At 40.3% G+C, this 22007-nt stretch overlaps 1 protein-coding gene across 3 annotated transcripts in view; it reads right to left on the bottom strand.

Moving 5' to 3' along the window:
- LYPD1 (LY6/PLAUR domain containing 1) overlaps positions 1-22007 on the bottom strand; it is a 66443-nt gene that overhangs the window by 41218 nt on the left and 3218 nt on the right. The window lies entirely within an intron of this gene.

Raw genomic sequence — 22007 nt, 5'->3', positions numbered from 1 at the left:
AATATTACAGGCCTGTATCTTTGATGAATATAGATGCAAAAATTCTCAACAATAGCCAGCTAAACCAGCAACACATTAAAAAGGTCATACACCATGACCAAGTGGGATTCATCCCAAGTTCATCAAGGATAGTTCAACATATGCAAGTCAGTGAGATGCACTAGCAAAACAAAAGACAAAAACCACATGATCATCTCAATAGATGCAGAAAAAGCATGACATAATTCAACACCAATTTATGATAAAAAAAATTACCAAAGTGGGTATAGACAGAACATATCTGTAAATAATAAAAAATACTTATGAAAAACCCACAACCAATACAATACTCTACAGTGAAAAGCTGAAAACCTTCTTGTTAAACTCTGAAACAAGTCAAGGATGCCCGCTCTCACCTCTTCTATTTGACATAGAACTGGAGGTCCTAGTCACAGCAATCAGACAAAAAAAAAAAAAAAAAAAAAAAAGGAAGAAGAAATAAAAGGTATCCAAATTAGAAGACAAGAGGTAAAACTGTCATTGTATGCAGATGATATGATATCATATAGAGAAAACCCTAAAGACTTCACACACAAACCATCAAAACTGATAAATTCAGAAAGGTAGCAGGATGCAAGACTGACATACAGAAATTGGTTGCATTTCTTTACACCAACAATGAAATACCAGAAATGGAATTTAAAAATCAATACCTTTCAAAATCTAACTCTAAACAATAAAATACTTAGGAACAAACCAGACCAAGGAGGTGAAAGACTTATATGTTGAGAACTATAAAACATTAATAAACTGAAGATGAGTCAAAGAAATAGAAAGGTATCCCATGTTCTCAGATTGGAAGAAGACAGTTAAAATTATATTACCTAAAGCAATTCACAGATTTAATGTGAATCCTATCAAATTACCCATGACATTTGTTCTATTCATGAAGTGTGTGTGGTCAGTCATGGCCCACTCTTTGCAATCCCATGAACTGTAGCTGGCCAGGCTCCTCTGTTCATGGAATTTTCCAGACAGGAATACTGGAGTGGGTTTCTATTTCCTTCTTCAGGGGATCTTCCCCACCAAGGGATTGAACTCACATCTCCTACATTGCAGGGGTATTCTTTACTGCTGAGCCACTGGGGAAGCCCTCTATTCATGGAACTAGAACAAATAACCCTAAAATTCATCAGTTAAGTTCAGTTGCTCAGTCGTGTGCGACTCTTTGCAACCCCAGGAACTGCAGCATGCCAGGCCTCCCTGTCCATCACCAACTCCCGGAGTCCACCCAAACCCATGTCCATTGAGTCGGTGATGCCATCCAACCATCTCATCCTCTGTTATCCCCTTCTCTTCCTGCCCTCTATCTTTCCCAGCATCAGGGTCTTTTCAAATGAGGCATCTCTCTGCATCAGGTGGCCAAAGTATTGGAGTTTCAGCTTTAGCATCAGTCCCTCCAATGAACACCCAGGAATGATCTCCTTTAGAATGGACTGGTTGGATCTCCTTGCAGTCCAAGGGACTCTCAAGAGTCTTCTCCAACACCACAGTTCAAAAGCATCAATTCTTCAGCACTCAGCTTTCTTTATAGTCCAACTCTCATATCCATTCATGACCACTGGAAAAACCATATCCTTGACTAGACAGAACTTTGTTGGCAAAGTAATGTCTCTGCTTTTTAATATGCTGTCTGAGTTGGTCATAACTTTCCTTCCAAGGAGCAAGCATCTTTTAATTTCATGGTGCAATCACCATCTGCAGTGATTTTGGAGGCCAGAAAAATAAATCAGCCATTGTTTCCAATGTTTCCTCATCTATTTGCCATGAAGTGATGGGACCAGATGCCATGATCTTAGTTTTCTGAATGTTGAGCTTTAAGCCAACTTTTTCACTCTCCTCTTTCACTTTCATCATATGGGACCATAAAAGACCCAGAATTACCAAATCAGTCCTGAGAAAATAAGAGCAAATCAGGAGGCAGGTAATACTACAAAGCCACAGTAACCAAAACAGCATAATACTGGTACAAAACAGATATATGGATCAATGGAACAGAGAACTCAAAAATAAAGCAACAAACCTGTGGTCAATTAACCCTCAACAAAGGAGGCAAGAATACACATTGGGAAAAAGAAAATCTCTTCAGCAAGTGGTGTTAGAAAAGTTGGACAGCCACATGCACATCAATGAAGTTAGAACACATCTTCACACCATACACAAAAGTAAACTCAAAATGGATTAAAAACTTAAACATAAGATGTGGCATGATAAAACTCCTAGAGGAAAGCATAAGTAAAACATTCTCTGACATAAATCGTACTAATGTTTTCTTAGGTCAGTCTCCCAAGGCAATAGAAATAAAAGCAAAAATAAACAAATGGGACCTAATCAAACTTACAAGCTTTTATACAGCAAAAGAAACCATAAACAAAATAAAAAGACAACCTACAGACTAGTAGAAAATATCTGCAAATGATGTGACTAACAAGGGCTTAATTTCTAAAATATACAAACAGCTCATACAACTTGATGACAACAAAAACAACCCCATCAAAAAATGGGCAGAAGAGCTAAATAGACATTTCTCCAAAGAAGACATGCAGATGGCCAATAGGCACATGAAGAGATGCCTGCTGCTGCTGCTGCTAAGTCACTCCAGTCGTGTCCAACTCTGTGTGACCCCAGAGACGGCAACCCACCAGGCTCCCCCGTCCCTGGGATTCTCCAGGCAAGAACCCTGGAGTGGGTTGCCATTTCCTCCTCCAATGCATGAAAGTTAAAAGTGAAAGTGAAGTCGCTCAGTTGTGTCCGACTCTTCAAGACCCCATGGACTGCAGCCTACCAGGCTCCTCTATTCATGGGATTTTCCAGGCAAGAGTGCTGGAGTAGAGTGCCATTGCCTTCTCTAGAAAAGATGCCTAACACCACTAATTATTAGAGACATGCAAGTCAAAACTACAATAAGGTATTACCTCACTCTGGTTAGAATGGTTATCATTAAAAAGTCTACAAATAATAAATGTTGGAGAGGATGTGGATAAAAGGGAACCTTCCTGCACTGTTGGTAGGAATGTAAATTGGTACAGCCACTGTGAAAAATAGTATGAAGTTTCCTCAGAAAACTAAAAATAGAGTTACCATATGATCCAGCAATCTCACCCCTGTGTGCATATTCAGACAAAACTATAATTCAAAGAGATAAACACACCCCTATGTTCATAGTAGCACTAGTTAGAATTGCCAAAATATAAAAACAATCTAGATGGGCATTCACAGATGAATGGATTAAGAAGATGTGGTACATATATACAATGGAATATTACTCAGCCATAAAAGAGAAGGAAATAATGCCATCTACAGCAACATGGATGGACCTAGAGATTATCAGACTAGTGAAATCAGAAAGAGACAAATACCATATGATATCACTTATATGTGGAATCTAAAATGACACAAATGAACCTATTTATGAAACAGACTCACAGACATAGAGAACAGGCTTGTGGCCAAAAGGGAGGAGGCTGGGGAATGGATGGAATGGGAAGTTGGGGTTAGTAGATGTAAACTTTTATATACAGAATAGATAGATAAATAACAAAGTCCTACCCGTATACCACAGAGAATTATATTCAATATCCTCTGATAAACCATAATGGAAAAGAATATTTAAAAAGGAATGTATATATGTTTAAAAAAGAGAAGAGACAAATGCAGAATGGAATATTACCAGCCATTAAAAAGAATGAAATAATACTATTTTTTGGATGGACCTAGAGATTTATCATACTAAGTGAAGTAAGTTATAGAGAGGCAAGTACCATAATGACATCACTTATATGTGGAAATCTAAAATACAGTACAAATGAACTTATTTACAAAACAGAAACAGACTCACCGACAGAAAACAAAGTTATGATTACCAAAGGGGAAGGGGAGAGGGATAAATTGGGAGCATGGGATTAACAGATGCGTACTACTATATATAAACAAGGATTTACTGCATAGCACAGGGAACTATATCAATATCTTGTAATAAAGTATAATGGAAAATAGTTGAAAAAAGAATACACACACACATATATATAACCGAATGACTTTGCTGTATTCCTGAAATTAACACAATCAACTGTACTTCAATGAAAAAGGAAACTGTTAAGATGACAAAAGACAAAGAAAGGATGAGGAACTGGTAACTGAGATTAGAGGAGAATATGGAGACATGACCATGAAATGCAAAGTGGGATCCTAGAGAGGATACTGGAATAGAAAAAGGAAAAATGAATGGAATCCAATACTGACCATGGTTGAATTAATAGTATGGCACCAATGTTAATTTCTTAGTTTTGATCATTGTACCATGGTGATGCCAGTTATTATTATTAGCAGAAGCTGGGCAAACGGTATATGGAAACTCTCTACTACTTTGGCAGCCTTTCTACAAGTCTCATATTATTTCAAAATAGAAAGTTTTCATAGAAGATACTAGTATGGATGAGGGAGAAGTCTATATCATTTTTCTATGTTCTACCCAAACAAATGCTTCAGTGAAACATGACTGACCACTGTTCATGCTGATAACCAATACAGTGAGTGTGTGTATCTATGTAGGTGACAGATGTGGCCCCAAATATCTGTGTTCTTTGATTACTTCCTTCCCACCTCAAAGACCTTGATGGCTCCAGAAATGACTATTTTTCAGTGTGATGGGCTTGAGGGAAGATTACTGGCGGGGGTAGGGGGGTGGTTGGGGGGGTGGTTTTCCTTCTATTCCAATGTTCCCTCAATTGGTGCAACTCCTGGCTTCCCTAGACCTCAAATCTCTTTTCCCCAAAGGAGGCAGAGTGACATATCTGACCAGTTAACTTAGGAAGAATAAACCGGGCACATGTTGCTCATCCTCTTCCTTGTCCCTCATAGCAAATAGGTGTTCTGCCCTGCTCCCCAGGGAAAGAAATTTCCCTCCCTGGCTTTGTTTGACTGGGTAAACCAGCTAATTTGAAGAAGCTAATTTAGAAACCTGTTTGACTTTTGCCCCAAAGCTAGTCCCTCCAACCTAGTCTTTCTCGGTAACAGTGGTGATGTTTTGGGCCTTCTTTGCCTAGTTCCTTTATTTCTCAGTTTGCTCAGAACCTGGGTAAGAAAGAAGGTTGATAACCCTTGGGTGCCCTTTAAACCCCACCAGGTTCTATCTGACCCAGTTTACATAGTGTTCTAGAACTTAACTCTGTAGTGATTCTCTGCAGGATGGGGAAGTACTTTCCAACTCATCTTCTGCTCCAAATAGCTTCTGGACCTTGAGAATCAGAAACAAAAACCACTTAACATTGCTTTTGTTGAGTGAGTCGAGGGGAATCGGGGCAGAAAAAAGACCTGGCATATTGTGTATCCTCTTCACCTCCACACACATATACTGATACATGCAATTTTGGGGAGTCCTAGAGAGTGTGGGACTACAGTTCTACTATGACCTACTTGCTATAAGCATGCTTTCAAACCACATGAGTTAGTTTCCTAATTTTCTCACTTTAGTCTCTGCCCCAATGTAAAGCATGCATCTTCTCTTCTCTATGGACTATCATTCATGTATCTTTTCCTCTGCTCTCTTTGCTGGTACAGAGATGGAAATTCCTAAAGACAGCCTTTAACAGCCCATTACTTTTCACCCCGTGTTATATAATTTAGTTTTAAAGTCGAACTTCAATGGGAAACTGCTGCTTGTGGGAATGCCCATCTGGGAGTAAGACTAATCTTCCCCTACTCGAAAAATAACCAACACTTACTGCACTGGAGTTATGATTACATTACAATAAATATTCCATGCAGGACTAGGAACAGCTCCTCAAAGAAAAATGCTTGGAAACGGGTAATTGGAATGAACTATATGCATTTTCAGTGAGTTTTGAAAGAAACTGGGAGAAAAAAGATCTTCGATTTGTTCTCAAGTATTTTTTTTTTCCCTTGAAGAACACCATGCAAGAAAGTTTGATAGTTTGCATTCTAATGGGGACATCTTGGGAAGAAGAGGCTCATCTATATGAACTTGTGCCTCGTTACTGCCATGATGGGCACCATTCATCAGACATAAAGGCAGGAGGAGAGCTGGGAGGTAGACTTTTCCTGGACAGCTCTGTGTTCTGACTCCTAAGTACTTTTCCTTTGCTGTGGATGTGAATATTTTAAAATCCAAAGAAGCCACCCTCCACTGGAGCTGCAGATTACCACAGGAACCAAACAAGAATGCTAACAGTCCATTTTTTAAAGGCCTAAAAAAAAGAGGAAGTGACAAAGTCTGCACAGTACATCCGTCCTGATGCCCAGGCATCCTCCCATCCTGGGCTAGTTGGTGGAACCAGAAGTTGAGGGGAGCCCCAAAGCACCCCTCTGACCCCCAAGAGTAAAAACAAATGTGTCTGTTTGAACAACAGCCAACAACAGTCGTCAAGAAAACAGATGTGAAACAAGACAACGCAAGGACCTTCTTTTTCTTCATAACAGGGATGTGTTAACTTCATTATTCAGAAGCCTTTGATTTTGTTGTTGCGTTTAATTTTCAAGGCTGTTAACCACTGATGCCAACTTAATTATGGCACGCAAACAACCCACCCATAATGTATGATGCCAATTGTTAGTTTTACTTGAGTCTCGCATTAGATGTGGACTTCTCTGCTCATTTATAACTTTCTGAGCCAGGAAGGCTTCTGCAGACATTTGCTTTTCCTCAGCTGGTATCTCTGTTCCCCAGTTTGCCTGGGGGGGTTGACGGAACAGATCTTTATGACTCACTATCCCAGTGTCAACAGTGCCTTCAAGGATTTATGAAACCATACTCTTGCATTTTTAACCTTGAACTCCTTCTGATTATTGTTCTCAAAGGGCAACATTAACATCAAGGGGCCCAAAGATTAATAATCAGTTTTGTGTGTACAGATTTACCCAAATTAGGAACAACAGAGTCCTTGGAGGCAAAATGGCTCTAGGTGCAATGATTCAAGAACATCGAAGCATTTAACCCAAGGCACCCTTGTATTTTTCGCCATGAAACACCATTCTCTCCTGTGGAAATATCCTCACACTAAAATTTATACTCTTCTATCTCATCATTCAGTGAACCAAAATTCTGAAATGTCACACACAGCTTGACCAAAAAGTCAGGACATCATTTGCTAGCACATGTGTTCTTTTCCTTTTCCAAAATGTGACAGGTGGGGACTTCCCCGGTGGTCCAGTGGTTAAGACTGTGCACATCCGATGTAGGGGGCACAGGCTCGATCTTTGGCCTGGGAACTAAGATTCTGCATACCACAAGGCACAGCCAAAAAAAAAAAAAAAAAAAAATGTGACAGTGATTCATGAATGGAGCTCCTCTGATAATGCATTTCAATGTTTGTTTTAGGCAAAAGAGTGAGTAGCGTTAAGGAGAGTGCCTTCAATGATTTATGAAGCTAGGCTCTTGCATTTTTAACCTTGAAGTCCTTCTGATTATTGTTCTCAAAGGGCAACATTAACATCATGGAGCCCAAAGATTTCATGCATACAGATTTACCCAAATTAGGAACAAGAGTCCTCGGGGGCAAAATGGCTCTGGTGGGGGGTGGGGTGGCACTGGAAGCACCGTGCTTGATTCTTTCCAATTTTGTGCAAGGATTCTTCAAAAAGTGATTTGGCAGACACTGACAGTTGTCCACCCATAGCCACCCGCTGCTTTCTTCCTTTACAACAAATAATGACCACAAGACAACATTCAGATCAATGAAAGATAAGGAGAAGTATCTCCGAGGGACTCTGAAAAGAGAGATTTTGCTTTCTTGGTAAAAGGAGAAGCTGAAGATAAAAGCTCCTTGGTGCTATCCCTTTCCTTTAATTGAATACAAGCAGCCACTTTGTGACCAAGAGCCAATTAGCCTATGGACAGAAAACCAACTCTTAGGAAAATGGAGATAATCTTTGATGTCTTTGATGACATCAGTGAATTGTGGAAACAACCCCAGGACAGCCTACTTCTGGACAGTCTTGTTAGGCAAACAATACGTACTTTTATGGGGCTTATGTCTCTGTTATCTGTCACTGAAGACATTCTTAAGTGGCATAGAAAGTGAGGTCCAGGTGGAGGTAAGAACTAAAGGAATCTGGCAACAGCAGTGGCTGATTAATGCTCTTTTGAAACCATGACCTATAGGCAAACAAGAGGAGTAGACAAATGCTTTCTTGATACATGAAAGCTATTGCAGTCAGAACTTCCTCAAGCTTCAACATAAGAATGGCATCCGGGTTTTATGACAATGATATTAATGATATTCAATAAACAGGGCAAGAACACAAACAATTAGTTCTTAGAGCCAAGTTAAATAATTTAAGTGCAGGATAGGCCACAGGAGAGCAAAAACATAGTCTTTTATTCCTGCTTCCCTCTGTGGCTTAATTTTCTGAAATTAAATGGTTTAGAAGTACATCCCCCAGCTGGAAGTCTGGATTACCTCTGTCTTGTGGGACATCTTCACATGTATTTTCAATTTGCATCTCCTGTGTGGGAGAGGCCTGGTGGGAACAGAGGTTTGTTGGGGGAATATAACTACGTGGGAGGATTGGTTTTCTTCCTAAGGGAGTTCATAACCAAGGTGGATCTCCATGTGCTGGAGTTCCACATAGCTCACACCTCCAGCTGATGGAATTGGCTGGATGGTCACCTGTCCCCAGCTGGCTTGACTACCAAGTTAGCTGAATGTTGTAGGAGTTGGGTTGTGTGGTTTCCAGAAAACATTCTTATTCAAAGCATGGCCAGTTCAGACTTAAAAGCTGACACCCAAGAAAAACTGGGGTGCACTGCACTTCAGAGCTGTTTCTTACGTGCCATTAATGGGCATGTAGACCATTTCAAGTGTAACGAGAAAGCCAATAGTACACTTAACTTTGTTCTTTTCTTCTTATGATAGAGATTTAAGCCCCCTCATTTTTGGTATAATACTTCTAAAATACCAATAGATTATTTATTTTAGCTTGAAACTCGATTTTTCAAGCATACTTATTCAGCAAATATTTCTGGGGTGTCTACATAGCAGTGAGTGAGTGGCAGTGTTTGCACGTGAAAGGAGACAGGGAGAAGGCAGGGGGAGAAAGAGAGAGGCAGAGGGAAAGGAAGAGGTGGGTACTGTGCTCGGGAGCTCCGGGTGCAGGAATGAGCACCAGACATGGACGCTAGTGAACGAAGCTACAATCCAATTCTATTAGGAAAAGATACTCTAAAATCCTAAAGGATCCAGTGCCATGCAAACTGCTGGCTGGAGATTGTCAGAGCATCCCTCTGTCATCCTCCTTTCATCACCAAGGTCAATGCAAGAAGCACAGACACAGGTAAGCAGGGCCCCATTGGCTTGTACACACAGACCCAGGTTTTACAACAAAGTTGGTTTAGTCTCTCTGGCTTTTAACCTGCTCTTATGTAAAACACCTGCTTCTGACTTGCTTGCTTCTTTTTTCCCTTCCAACAGCCTGGGACAGGCTGAGAAGAATGATGTTCAGCCTTTTCAAAGAAAGTCAGCGAACTCTTCCCTCTCTGGGTGCGGGCCCCACCCGCTCACAGCCTTTCCTTCTGAAGCCACAGAAATTCTCAAAAGAATCTCACAGCTGGCTTTGAAGCCAAGATCCATTTGGATGGCCTCATGGGGTGGACAACTAGTCAACCTGCCCGCCTCTTGCTATTTCTGTACTGGTTTTCTGAAGTTATGGGAAACCCGAGTGGTTTGCTAGCTTTTACATAGTGACAAAACAGTACAGGATACCCATCGCCCAGCATCACTTTCAATACACCTGCTCATGCCGGTGCTCTTTGAAGCAGCCTCAGTGCAGGGCGTGTGAAGCTGCTCTGCACATTCATATTCAGGGCAAGTACGGTGTGCGTGGACCACAGTGGGCTGAGGGCCACACCGGCTACCACACGCCCCGGCACTCTTTCTACCAATCTTCTGCTCTCACCAACAAGTCCAAGAAATAGAAAAACATAAAAAGCTATTGTCCATGTCCAGTGAGAAATGAAATGCACTGGACCAAGTATCACAACTTCCTTAAAATAACACAACACTTCATCATTTTCGCGTCTGGATCCCTCTCCTGGTTTTTGTAAAGTCATAAAGCTCACAATCAATGTCATGAACCATCACTGCTTTATTCTACTTAAATATACTGTTGGGGGCGGGGGGAAGCAATTGCTTACAAACTCTTTACGGTTTCACCTTATTGAAAGCACTTAATTCAGTTCATCTACTACACTGCTGTGGACTGTTGCAAGCAATCAGAACATTGGAAGCCATTTATTAATAAGGGAACATGCAGTATAATTCTGGCTTGTGAAAACAGTTCCTGAATCACAATGTTGCTATGGCCCAAAATATACCATGGATAGAAGGAATTAGGAACATATATCATAATTCTTTTGTTTACTGCAGCCTGACTCATCACAGATTTGATTGAAGCTCCTATGTTATAGATATGGCCTTTTGTAAAATGCCCAGGGTAGGAGGAAATACATTGTCCTCTACCAGCAATTCTCTTAGCCCCAAAAGACAATCCCTGTACCACTAGGCAAAGAAGTATTCAGCTTAGTCTCAGAGAAGGAAATAACAGAAGAAACTTACACCTTCTAAAGGGGTAAACAGTTATGTCTACCAAATCATCAGTGATTTGGTATGGGGGAAAATGGCTAGATTTGCACATGTTTACAGAGTATGCGTGGTAGATGATAAAACCACACCAGAATTGTATCTCCTTAGGCAAAATCTCTCCCCAGAATGCTTCTCCCCCAGCTCTACCCACGGGCCTTCTCAAAGAAAGAACGAGGAGCTGGACTGATCAAACTCTTTAGGCAGGCCCTCAGAAAAGGAAACTTTCTGTGCCCCGGTAAGCTCTTTGAGATTATAAATGAAGATATCTTCTAGCTTAAGTGGTGCAGGATGCTTGAGGGCTGTGGTCTATGGAGGACACCAGATGTTGGGATGAGCAGCTGAGATCATGGATAAGAGCTTCTAGTATCAGTGATAGCCCACCCAGATCCCTGAGGATTCTTGTGGCTAACAAATTAATTCAAGGCAAAAAGGGAAGAGGGCGGCAGAGAATGAGATGGCATCACCAACCAATGGAAATGAATCTGAGCAAACTCCAGGAAATAGTGAAGGACAGGGAAGCCTGGTGTAGGGTAACAGAGAGTCAGAAAAGGACACGACTGAGGACTGAACAACAACAGCAGGGAAAAGTCAATTAACCCTTTAACAAATGGTAATGGATGTGGAGGCAATGGATGGGGAGCCCAGTGCTGAGCACAGAGCAGATTCTTGACGATTATATATTCCTTTGCCCTATGGCTTCCTGAGACAGCTTGCTCTTAGGACAGGTTTTTAGTTCAACGTAGCAATTTGGCTAATTAGCCCGTGGAATTCCAGGTTCACAGTCATGCCCTCTCCTACTCCATCTCACCCCACCCCATTCTATAGTTTAGAACTTGCCAAGCCTGAGTTTTCCTTTTGACCTGTGCAAAGCAAGAGGAAAACTGCACTTCAAAAGGGGGTATGAAATGGATGCACCTTGAAACCATTATTCTAAATGAAATAAGCAATCATAGAAAAACACAGATTGTGTGAATCCATTTATGTGAAATGTCCAGAATAGGCAAATCAGAGAGACAGAGAGTAGATTAGTAGTTCTCAGATTAGTGACAGCTAAAGGGTACAGGGTTTCTTTTTGGGGTGATGAAAATGTTCTGGAATTAGATATATATCTGGAATTAGACTATTTTTACAACTTGTGAATATACTAAAAACAATCAATTTTATGTGCTAAAACAGAGGTCCCCAATCTCTGGGATCTAATGTCTGATGTTCTATGGAGGAGCTGATATAATAATAATAGAAATAAAGTGCACAATAAATGCAATGCGCTGGAATCATCCTGAAACCACCCCCCCCCCCCCACCCTGGTCTGTGGAAAAGTTGTCTGCCACAAAATTGGTCCCTGATGACAAAAAGGCTGGGGACTGCAGCTCTAAAAGGATGAATTTTATGATACATAAATTATACCTCAATAAAATTGTAATTAAAAATACAAAAAGAATCCTTGCATCCCTGGGATAAAGCCCACTTAGTCATGGTGTATGATCTTTTTAATGTGTTGTTGGATTCTGATTGCTAGAATTTTGTTAAGGAATTTTTGCATCTATGTTCATCAGTGATATTGGCCTGTAGTTTTCTTTTTTTGTGGGATCTTTGTCAGGTTTTGGTATTAGGGTGATGGTGGCCTCATAGAATGAGTTTGGAAGTTTACCATCCTCTGCAATTTTCTGGAAGAGTTTGAGCAGGATACGTGTTAGCTCTTCTCTAAATTTTTGGTAGAATTCAGCTGTGAAGCCGTCTGGACCTGGGCTTTTGTTTGCTGGAAGATTTTTGATTACAGTTTCAATTTCCGTGCTTGTGATGGGTCTGTTAAGATTTTCTATTTCTTCCTGATTGAGTTTTGGAAAGTTGTACTTTTCTAAGAATTTGTCCATTTCTTCCACGTTGTCCATTTTATTGGCATATAATTGTTGATAGTACTCTCTTATGATCCTTTGTATTTCTGTGTTGTCTGTTGTGATATCTCCATTTTCATTTCTAATTTTATTGATTTGATTTTTCTCCCTTTGTTTCTTGATGAGTCTGGCTAATGGTTTGTCAATTTTATTTATCCTTTCAAAAAACCAGCTTTTGGTTTTGTTGATTTTTGCTATGATCTCTTTTGTTTCTTTTGCATTTATTTCTGCTCTAAGTTTTAAGATTTCTTTCCTTCTACTAACCCTGGGGTTCTTCATTTCTTCCTTTTCTAGTTGCTTTAGGTGTAGAGTTAGGTTATTTATTTGACTTTTTTCTTGTTTCTTGAGGTGTGCCTGTATTGCTATGAACTTTCCCCTTAGGACTGCTTTTACTGTGTCCCACAGGTTTTGGGTTGTTGTGTTTTCATTTTCATTCATTTCTATGCAAATTTTGATTTCTTTTTTGATTTCTTCTGTGATTTGTTGGTTATTCAGCAGCGTGTTGTTCAGCCTCCATATGTTGGAATTTTTAATAGTTTTTCTCTTGTAATTGAGATCTAATCTTACTGCATTGTGGTCAGAAAAGATGCTTGGAATGATTTCTATTTTTTTGAATTTACCAAGGCTAGCTTTATGGCCCAGGATGTGATCTATCCTGGAGAAGGTTCCATGTGCGCTTGAGAAAAAGGTGAAATTCATTGTTTTGGGATGAAATGTCCTATAGATATCAATTAGGTCTAACTGGTCTGTTGTATCGTTTAAAGTTTGTATTTCCTTGTTAATTTTCTGTTTAGTTGATCTATCCATAGGTGTGAGTGGGGTATTAAAGTCTCCCACTATTACTGTGTTATTGTTAATTTCTCCTTTCCTACTTGTTAGCATTTGTCTTACATACTGCGGTGCTCCCGTGTTGGGTGCATATATATTTATAATTGTTATATCTTCTTCTTGGATTGATCCTTTGATCATTATGTAGTGACCATCTTTGTCTCTTTTCACAGTCTTTGTTTTAAAGTCTATTTTATCTGATATGAGTATTGCTACTTCTGCTTTCTTTTGGTCCCTATTTGCATGGAAAATCTTTTTCCAGCCCTTCACTTCAATATCCGCAAATCAATCAATGTAATACACCACATTAGCAAATTGAAAAATAAAAACCATATGATTATCTCAATAGATGCAGAGAAAGCCTTTGACAAAATTCAACATCCATTTATGATAAAAACTCTCCAGAAAGCAGGAATAGAAGGAACATACCTCAACATAATAAAAGCTATATATGACAAACCCACAGCAAACATTATCCTCGATGGTGAAAAATTGAAAGCATTTCCTCTAAAGTCAGGAACAAGACAAGGGTGCTCACTTTCACCATTACTATTCAACATAGTTTTGGAAGTTTTGTCCACAGTGATCAGAGCAGAAAAAGAAATAAAAGGAATCCAAATTGGAAAAGAAGAAGTAAAGCTCTCACTGTTTGCAGATGACATGATCCTCTACATAGAAAACCCTAGAGACTCCACCAGAAAATTACTAGAACTAATCAATGAGTATAGTAAAGTTGCAGGATATAAAATCAACACCCAGAAATCCCTTGCATTCCTATACACTAATAATGAGAAAACAGAAAGAGAAATTAAGGAAACAATTCCATTCACCATTGCAACGGAAAGAATAAAATACTTAGGAATATATCTACCTAAAGAAACTAAAGACCTATATATAGAAAACTATAAAACACTGGTGAAAGAAATCAAAGAGGACACTAACAGATGGAGAAATATACCATGTTCATGGATTGGAAGAATCAATATAGTGAAAATGAGTATACTACCCAAAGCAATCTATAGATTCAATGCAATCCCTATCAAGCTACCAACAGTATTCTTCACAGAGCTAGAACAAATAATTTCACAATTTGTATGGAAATACAAAAAACCTCGAATAGCCAAAGCGATCTTGAGAAAGAAGAATGGAACTGGAGGAATCAACCTACCTGACTTCAGGCTCTACTACAAAGCCACAGTTATCAAGACAGTATGGTACTGGCACAAAGACAGAAATATAGATCAATGGAACAAAATAGAAAGCCCAGAGATAAATCCACGCACATATGGACACCTTATCTTTGACAAAGGAGGCAAGAATATACAATGGATTAAAGACAATCTCTTTAACAAGTGGTGCTGGGAAAACTGGTCAACCACTTGTAAAAGAATGAAACTAGAACACTTTCTAACACCATACACAAAAATAAACTCAAAATGGATTAAAGATCTAAACGTAAGACCAGAAACTATAAAACTCCTAGAGGAGAACATAGGCAAACACTCTCTGACATACATCACAGCAGGATCCTCTATGACCCACCTCCCAGAATATTGGAAATAAAAGCAAAAATAAACAAATGGGACCTAATTAACCTTAAAAGCTTCTGCACATCAAAGGAAACTATTAGCAAGGTGAAAAGACAGCCTTCAGAATGGGAGAAGATAATAGCAAATGAAGCAACTGACAAACAACTAATCTCGAGAATATACAAGCAACTCCTACGGCTCAACTCCAGAAAAATAAATGACCCAATCAAAAAATGGCCCAAAGAACTAAATAGACATTTCTCCAAAGAAGACATACAGATGGCTAACAAACACATGAAAAGATGCTCAACATCACTCATTATCAGAGAAATGCAAATCAAAACCACTATGAGGTACCACTTCACACCAGTCAGAATGGCTGCTATCCAAAAGTCTACAAGCAATAAATGCTGGAGAGGGTGTGGAGAAAAAGGAACCCTCTTACACTGTTGGTGGGAATGCAAACTAGTACAGCCACTGTGGAGAACAGTGTGGAGATTCCTTAAAAAACTGGAAATAGAACTGCCTTATGATCCAGCAATCCCACTGCTGGGCATACACACTGAGAAAACCAGAAGGGAAAGAGACACGTGTACCCCAATGTTCATCGCAGCACTGTTTATAATAGCCAGGACATGGAAGCAACCTAGATGTCTATCAGCAGGTGAATGGATAAGAAAGCTGTGGTACATATACACAATGGAGTATTACTCAGCCATTAAAAAGAATACATTTGAATCAGTTCTAATGAGGTGGATGAAACTGGAGCCTATTATACAGAGTGAAGTAAGCCAGAAAGAAAAACACCAATACAGTATACTAACACATATATATGGAATTTAGAAAGATGGTAACAATAACCCTGTGTACGAGACAGCAAAAGAGACACTGATGTATAGAACAGTCTTATGGACTCTGAGAGAGAGGGAGAGGGTGGGAAGATTTGGGAGAATGGCATTGAAACATGTAAAATATCATGTATGAAACGAGTTGCCAGTCCAGGTTTGATGCATGATACTGGATGCTTGGGGCTGGTGCACTGGGACGACCCAGAGGGATGGAATGGGGAGGGAGGAGGGTTCAGGATGGGGAACACATGTATACCTGTGGTGGATTCATTTTGATATTTGGCAAAACTAATACAATTATGTAAAGTTTAAAAAATAAAATAAAATAAATAATTTATGAAAGAAGAACAACAACAACAAAAAATACAAAAAGAAAAACAAATGACATTAGAATGATTGAAAAAAAAATCCCAGGGAAGGGAAGGACTTGAATTTCAGTCCCATCCGCTGTGTGGTCCTGAGCAAACTGCTGAATCTCTCTGCATCTCAGATCCACCAACCATCAGGTGAATATATTATCTCACTGTGGACCTTCCAGGCTAATTGTGAGGATCCTATTTTAAGGAGTTAAGGGTTAAATGCAAGGACTCCTTTAGTCCAAGAAAGTGTGTGTAGAGTTAAGTCAGGTTATCTGGGCCAGCCTTCAGAGGTAGCTATGGAGAGTGAAGCAACTCCTGGTGAGAATTCCTGCAGGTTTCCACCTTTAGAATTGGTACCTTAAGGTGACTAGACTGCCAGCATTCCTCACTGCCTTGCTGTATCTCATAAGATGGGTGACTTGTTTCAACATATAACAGGGGAGGAAGCTAAGCCCCTGGGACATGCAGTACCTGAGTAACCTCTTCAAAGTTCCTGGGAAGCCTGGCACATGGTTGTTTGCTCCCTACCGGAGAGAGATCCCCTTTTCACGCAACAGCTGACAACAGGGGTTGGGGTGTGGACTACTTCTGCACAGTGTGCTAATAAACCTTTGCCGGGTTTGAGCATTAGAATCTAAGTCAGTCATGGAACAAGAACAAAAGAGAGAGAAAGGGAGGGGGAGAGAAAAGGGTAGGAGGAGGGAGGGGGAAGGCAGGCAAGAAGGAAAGAAGACAGGAAGGGGAGAAGGAAAAAGAAAACAGGCTGTAAATTCAGATCTTTTTATTTCAGGAATATAGAAGGGAAGCAGATTTCCGAGTTCAAAGCAAACAGTGGATTTTGTTTTCATAGTGCGTTTCATTTCTCACTTGGGAGAGAAAACCCAGCTTTGAAGCTTCTCTGTTTAAACTCATTAGGAAAACCATCAATGATGGAAGCTTTCATGAGATCATAGTGGGAGGAATTAGTGCCGTGGGAGAGCTGGATCAATCCTCAAATGTTTCATCTACGGAGATGGGAGGTCAGCCCTGGCTGCTTGTTCAGCTAGAAAGTTAACATAAACAAATGCTTTACTTACTGCAGAGTCCAAGGGACTGAAGACATCTGATATGCACTCTCTGAAGACCTCCTCAGAAGTCTGCTATGTCTGCCACATGAAAGAGATGGATGCATCTCGAGAACTTAAGTGAACAACCAGATTGGCAAAGTGTTTTGCCTTGGAGAAAAAGGTGTTCTTTCAGGGTCCCGCTGGGAAAGAGGCAGTGATATTGACATTCACCACACAGAACCTTTCCCCACATAATTCATACCTTCATTGAGGTTGACACAGAAACCTCTTTAGCAGGGCCAATGTTAATGTACGAGGATATCTTTTTTGACATCTGAATCTTTTTTATTTTAAAGTTTTTTAACCTGTTGTGGTCTCCTTGGCAAAGTTAAAATATGTTGATTTTATACATTTCTGTTCTCTACTCTTGGAGTGGATTCCATAACCATCTCAAAATGGATTTGAGAGTTAGAAAGTAAGGGCTGCAGGTGGGATGTTCAAAAGGGAGAGGATATGAGAGAATGAATAAAAGAAAAAGATATGGAGCAGACAGGGGGCACTGGAAGATTGACAGACATCACTGGTTCTCTGAACAAAGATGTTCTGGGGCAAAAAAAGTTAGAAAATACCTCTGTGCCTACAATATAACACAGGTTAAGCGTTTATGACTTAAACAGCTACAAAGGAGGAGGATGCATATTTTCACCTCTTCTCACAAAAATTAGGATTGTGTGCAGATATATATAGGGAAAATTTTAGATATATGCATATACATATATATGCCATGTGTGTGCACCTTAAATAAAAGAATCCAGGTATAAAGGGACTGGGATATAATACTGGTTGGCAAAACTGACCCTTCCTTCCTGCCAAGCTCACTGTAGCCTGTCATTTTCAATCTTAGTGAAATTAAGCAGAGAACACAGGCCATGGTTAACTTGCTACTTCTTTCTGCTAAGAGTGGATGACTGTTTCAGAGACCCCTAGGTCCTCCCTTGCTATCCCTTTTTAGTTCATGAGAAAATAAGGGATTAAAGTAATCTATCTAAGGCATGAAGCCATCCTCGTCCAATTTAATGAGCAACTAACTAATCCAAAAGGAAAATAGTCATTACTTATACAGCCATAATGTACATGCAACATGGCATATAAATCACTAACTCATGTATCGCAAAACAGACAAATAGATTAATGCCTGTTGCAAAGGATGGGTGAAGAGATCGATTAGGTTACTGATTCCGCCCATGAACTTTCTCTCAATACACTGCATTTAACTTTTAAATAAGGTTTAGGAGAACCTGTAACATTTTGCTCACTGACAGAGCTATATTTTACAAAGGGCAGAAATTGGCTAGTCTATAAAAATTAAATTATACCCCTTTCACTGTATCTAGTCAAGAGGGAAAAACTCTAATTACAAGATTGCACTGTCAAACAATGCAAATTCACATTCTTTATACTCTGGTCAACATTAATGGAGTTAGTGTCTACTTAAGGGCGCAACCCTTGATAATGACATTTCTCTGTACTTATTGCAGTGATAAGTCAGAGCAAGAGAAATGTCATTATCAAGGGTGGCGCCTTAAGTAGACACTAACTCATTAAGTGCAGAGCTGGAGAGAACAAGTCATTTATTATGCAAACATTTAAATATCAATTAGTAAGGACAATGAAAGGAGCCTTCCCCTCCCCATAATCCACGCCTTATTTCTCAATAACTGGCCAAGGGGGGAAAAAAGCAGAAAACTCTCTCAGCCCCCCATAGGAATGCCACTCTGGGGAATGCTGCTGCTGCTAAGTCACTTCAGTCCAACTCTGTGTGATGCCATAGACGGCAGCCCACCAGGCTCCTCTGTCCCCGGGGTTCTCCAGGCAAGAATACTGGAGTGGGCTGCCATTTCCTTCTCCACTCTGGGGAATAGGTAAAGGTTAATTTTAAATGTACTTCACACTTGAAAATTCAATGTACCTGCCTGAAAATTCATAAGAGCCGAGTTTGCAGACTTAATCCAGAAAGGCCTATCTGAGGGCCTGGGCATATTGCACCACTGGTATTTTTTTTTTTTTTTTTTTTCTTGCAAAAAGAATGCCTTTCATTCCTACTTAAAATCAAACTTGCTTGGTGCATTAAAATCTTAGTCCATTTAAAACCCTGCTTCTTATCTACCTATGGAAAATGCCATAGCACTCAGACTTTACAAATCCCAAGTTTGTTCTCCTGTTCTTGCAAAATCCATTTTGTGGATCATCCACTCAACCCAGTTCACTAAGCCTATTAGGTGAACTTGGTGGGCATGAGAACTGTCTAAGTCTTTAGCACTTTGCCTGAATTATCTTTGCAGGCAACCCTGGAGACATATTTTCCTGTGCAAGGGGTTGGCCCGGGATGTTACTGAGCAGATGCCGCTCAGTAACAACTGACTGACAGATATGGACCAGACATCTAATTTCCCTGGCTCTTGTTTTACTCCTCTAATACACAAAAAGGTTGGTCCAGACCCTCAGCTCTCAATTTAGGGGCTAACCCCTGGCCAGCTCCACCACAGACTTCCCTAAAGTGGCCTGTCCAAGGAGGGGCCCAGATGTAAATTTGAACAAAACTCCCAGATTCTGATGCACACTGTCGACTATAAATCAACCACCTATGGTTTACTCCTATCAATATAATTCTTCTATTATATTTACTTATAATCTTTATGCAAATGTAGATTAATTTTTGTGTATGCGCTACAAAAGTTGGTGAACTCTCTCATTAAAGGAGAAATTTGGAAGGTTGTTGTAATAGATGGAATAGAAAGCAGATTGCTAGATCCCCCTTTTATGATTTTTCTAATAGATAAGTCAATGTAATTTTTTTAAAACTAAAACAACAAAAACCCTTTCAGTTCCAAAGCACTGAAATTCTTGAAAGGATATATATCACTGATTAAGCAGAAACAATTCTGACTTCGACACCTAATAGCATCATTGAACAGGTGGGGAGAAGTTGACCCTGCAGTGAAATGAAATGCCCATGGGTAGCAGCCTGGGAAACGGGAGCCTCATAAGACGACTCTCAGATTTCAGGTGATATCCCCACATGAGGCACAAAGAAAGAACCTGCACATGCCGTGTACAACAGAAATCAGCTGTTGCTACACTGATGAGTACACTAAGCTGTGTTCACTTAATCAGTTTTCAGGTTGGCTCTCTCGCCCTGCCAATAAGGGTAGAGTTAATCACCACTTAAACAGATTGGTCTCTAATACCACATGATGAAAATGGAAATGCCTTAGACATTTCAGTCCACTCCCTCTCCAATGCCCACCCCACCTTCAACTTCAAACACAGAAGTGTGTGTTTGGCTGATTTCTATTGAATTCAGGATACTCCGTGCACACAGCTTGCTTCCTTCCCCTAACCAGTTCCTTTGAGCCCATCAACGGTGTCTGTGTCTCACACCTCACAATTGAGTTTGCCTTATCTCTCTCATGTCTGTCACTCTCTAGCCTATGACATGTGGCCAGAGGAACCTGGTTTGAAGATACACAGCACCCACTTTGATTGAGCTAATAGCAACTTCAGGTCAGGCACTGACTGTGCTCAGTTTCTCGGGGAGAAGCTAGGCATTATCATGCCAGTGATACCTTTTTAAAACAAAACAAAACAAAACAAAAATCAGTGCGGGGCAGATGAGCGAGGGAAGCCAGATGAAAAACTAAACACTTGAAAATTCCATTTTCAAAGTGCATCTTCAAAGTACACTTTGAAAAAGCAAAAAATATCTCTCAGAAAGCCACCTCTTCTGACTGCAATTTGGTTCATAGCTTTTCCTCTCCTTGTGACAATCATATCCCAGGTTATGAAACAAGATCCCCAGGTAAGCAGTGACCTGGAGGATGACGAGGAAGTTCCATATCCCCCTTTCTGTCTGCCTCTAAACTACTGCCAGGAAGAAAGCTACAAATATTTGAGAGTTGCAATAAAGTGTTCAGAGTGATTCTGATGAAAATCACAGCAGTTCCTCTGGTGGAAGGGCAGTCTGTTTTTGCTCAGATTAAATTCTCAGGAATGAAATACAAGCAGACAAGAAACATCTCACAAGAATCACCCATGTCAATCTTAGCTAAAGACCCATCACTAAGTTTTGTTTGGCTTTTTTAACAGCCTGCATCCCATATGGCACCCCACTCCAGTACTCTTGCCTGGCAAATCCCATGGACGGAGGAGGCTGGTGGGCTGCAATCCATGGGGTCGCTAAGAGTCAGACACAACTGAGCGATTTCACTTTCAATTTTCACTTTCATGCATTGGAGAAGGAAATGGCAACCCAGTCCAGTGTTCTTGCCTGGAGAATTCCAGGGAAGGGGGAGCCTGGTGGGCTGCCGTCTATGGGGTCGCACAGAGTCGGACACGACTGAAGCGACTTAGCAGCAGCAGCAGCATCCCATATAACCACACAATGCATGTTGCCTTCTTTGAGAAGTTTTTTTTGAGAGCGATTACGTTTCCAGTTTCCTAGAAGAATGATTCTGGTAGAAAGAATCCACACCTAGACTGGTCATCATCTAAACGAACAGCCTTGAAAGTCACACACATACACACCCCACCTCACAGTACAGTGACCAGCTAGTGCCTTCCCACATAACTGAGCGGCAAGCCACAAGGTGCAGCCAGACCCTTCTCTGAGAAGAAAACAACATTCCCAAAGTTGTTTTTCCCAAAATGCTGGCTTTAAAACTTGAGCCTTTGCATGAATCTGCTACCAGATTAAAGGACTCACTTAACCCTTCACCAGGCTCCGTGGGCAGTGCAGTCCAGCCAGCTAAACAGAAGCTGGGCTTGGGTTCACTGAATATTATTCATCTATCATTTCAACATCTTTA

Source organism: Bubalus kerabau, chromosome 3, assembly GCF_029407905.1.
Source record: "Bubalus kerabau isolate K-KA32 ecotype Philippines breed swamp buffalo chromosome 3, PCC_UOA_SB_1v2, whole genome shotgun sequence".
Classification (NCBI taxonomy): domain Eukaryota; kingdom Metazoa; phylum Chordata; class Mammalia; order Artiodactyla; family Bovidae; genus Bubalus; species Bubalus kerabau.
Note: the sequence above shows the minus strand (reverse complement) of the source record. Positions and strands in the feature narration are given on the sequence as shown.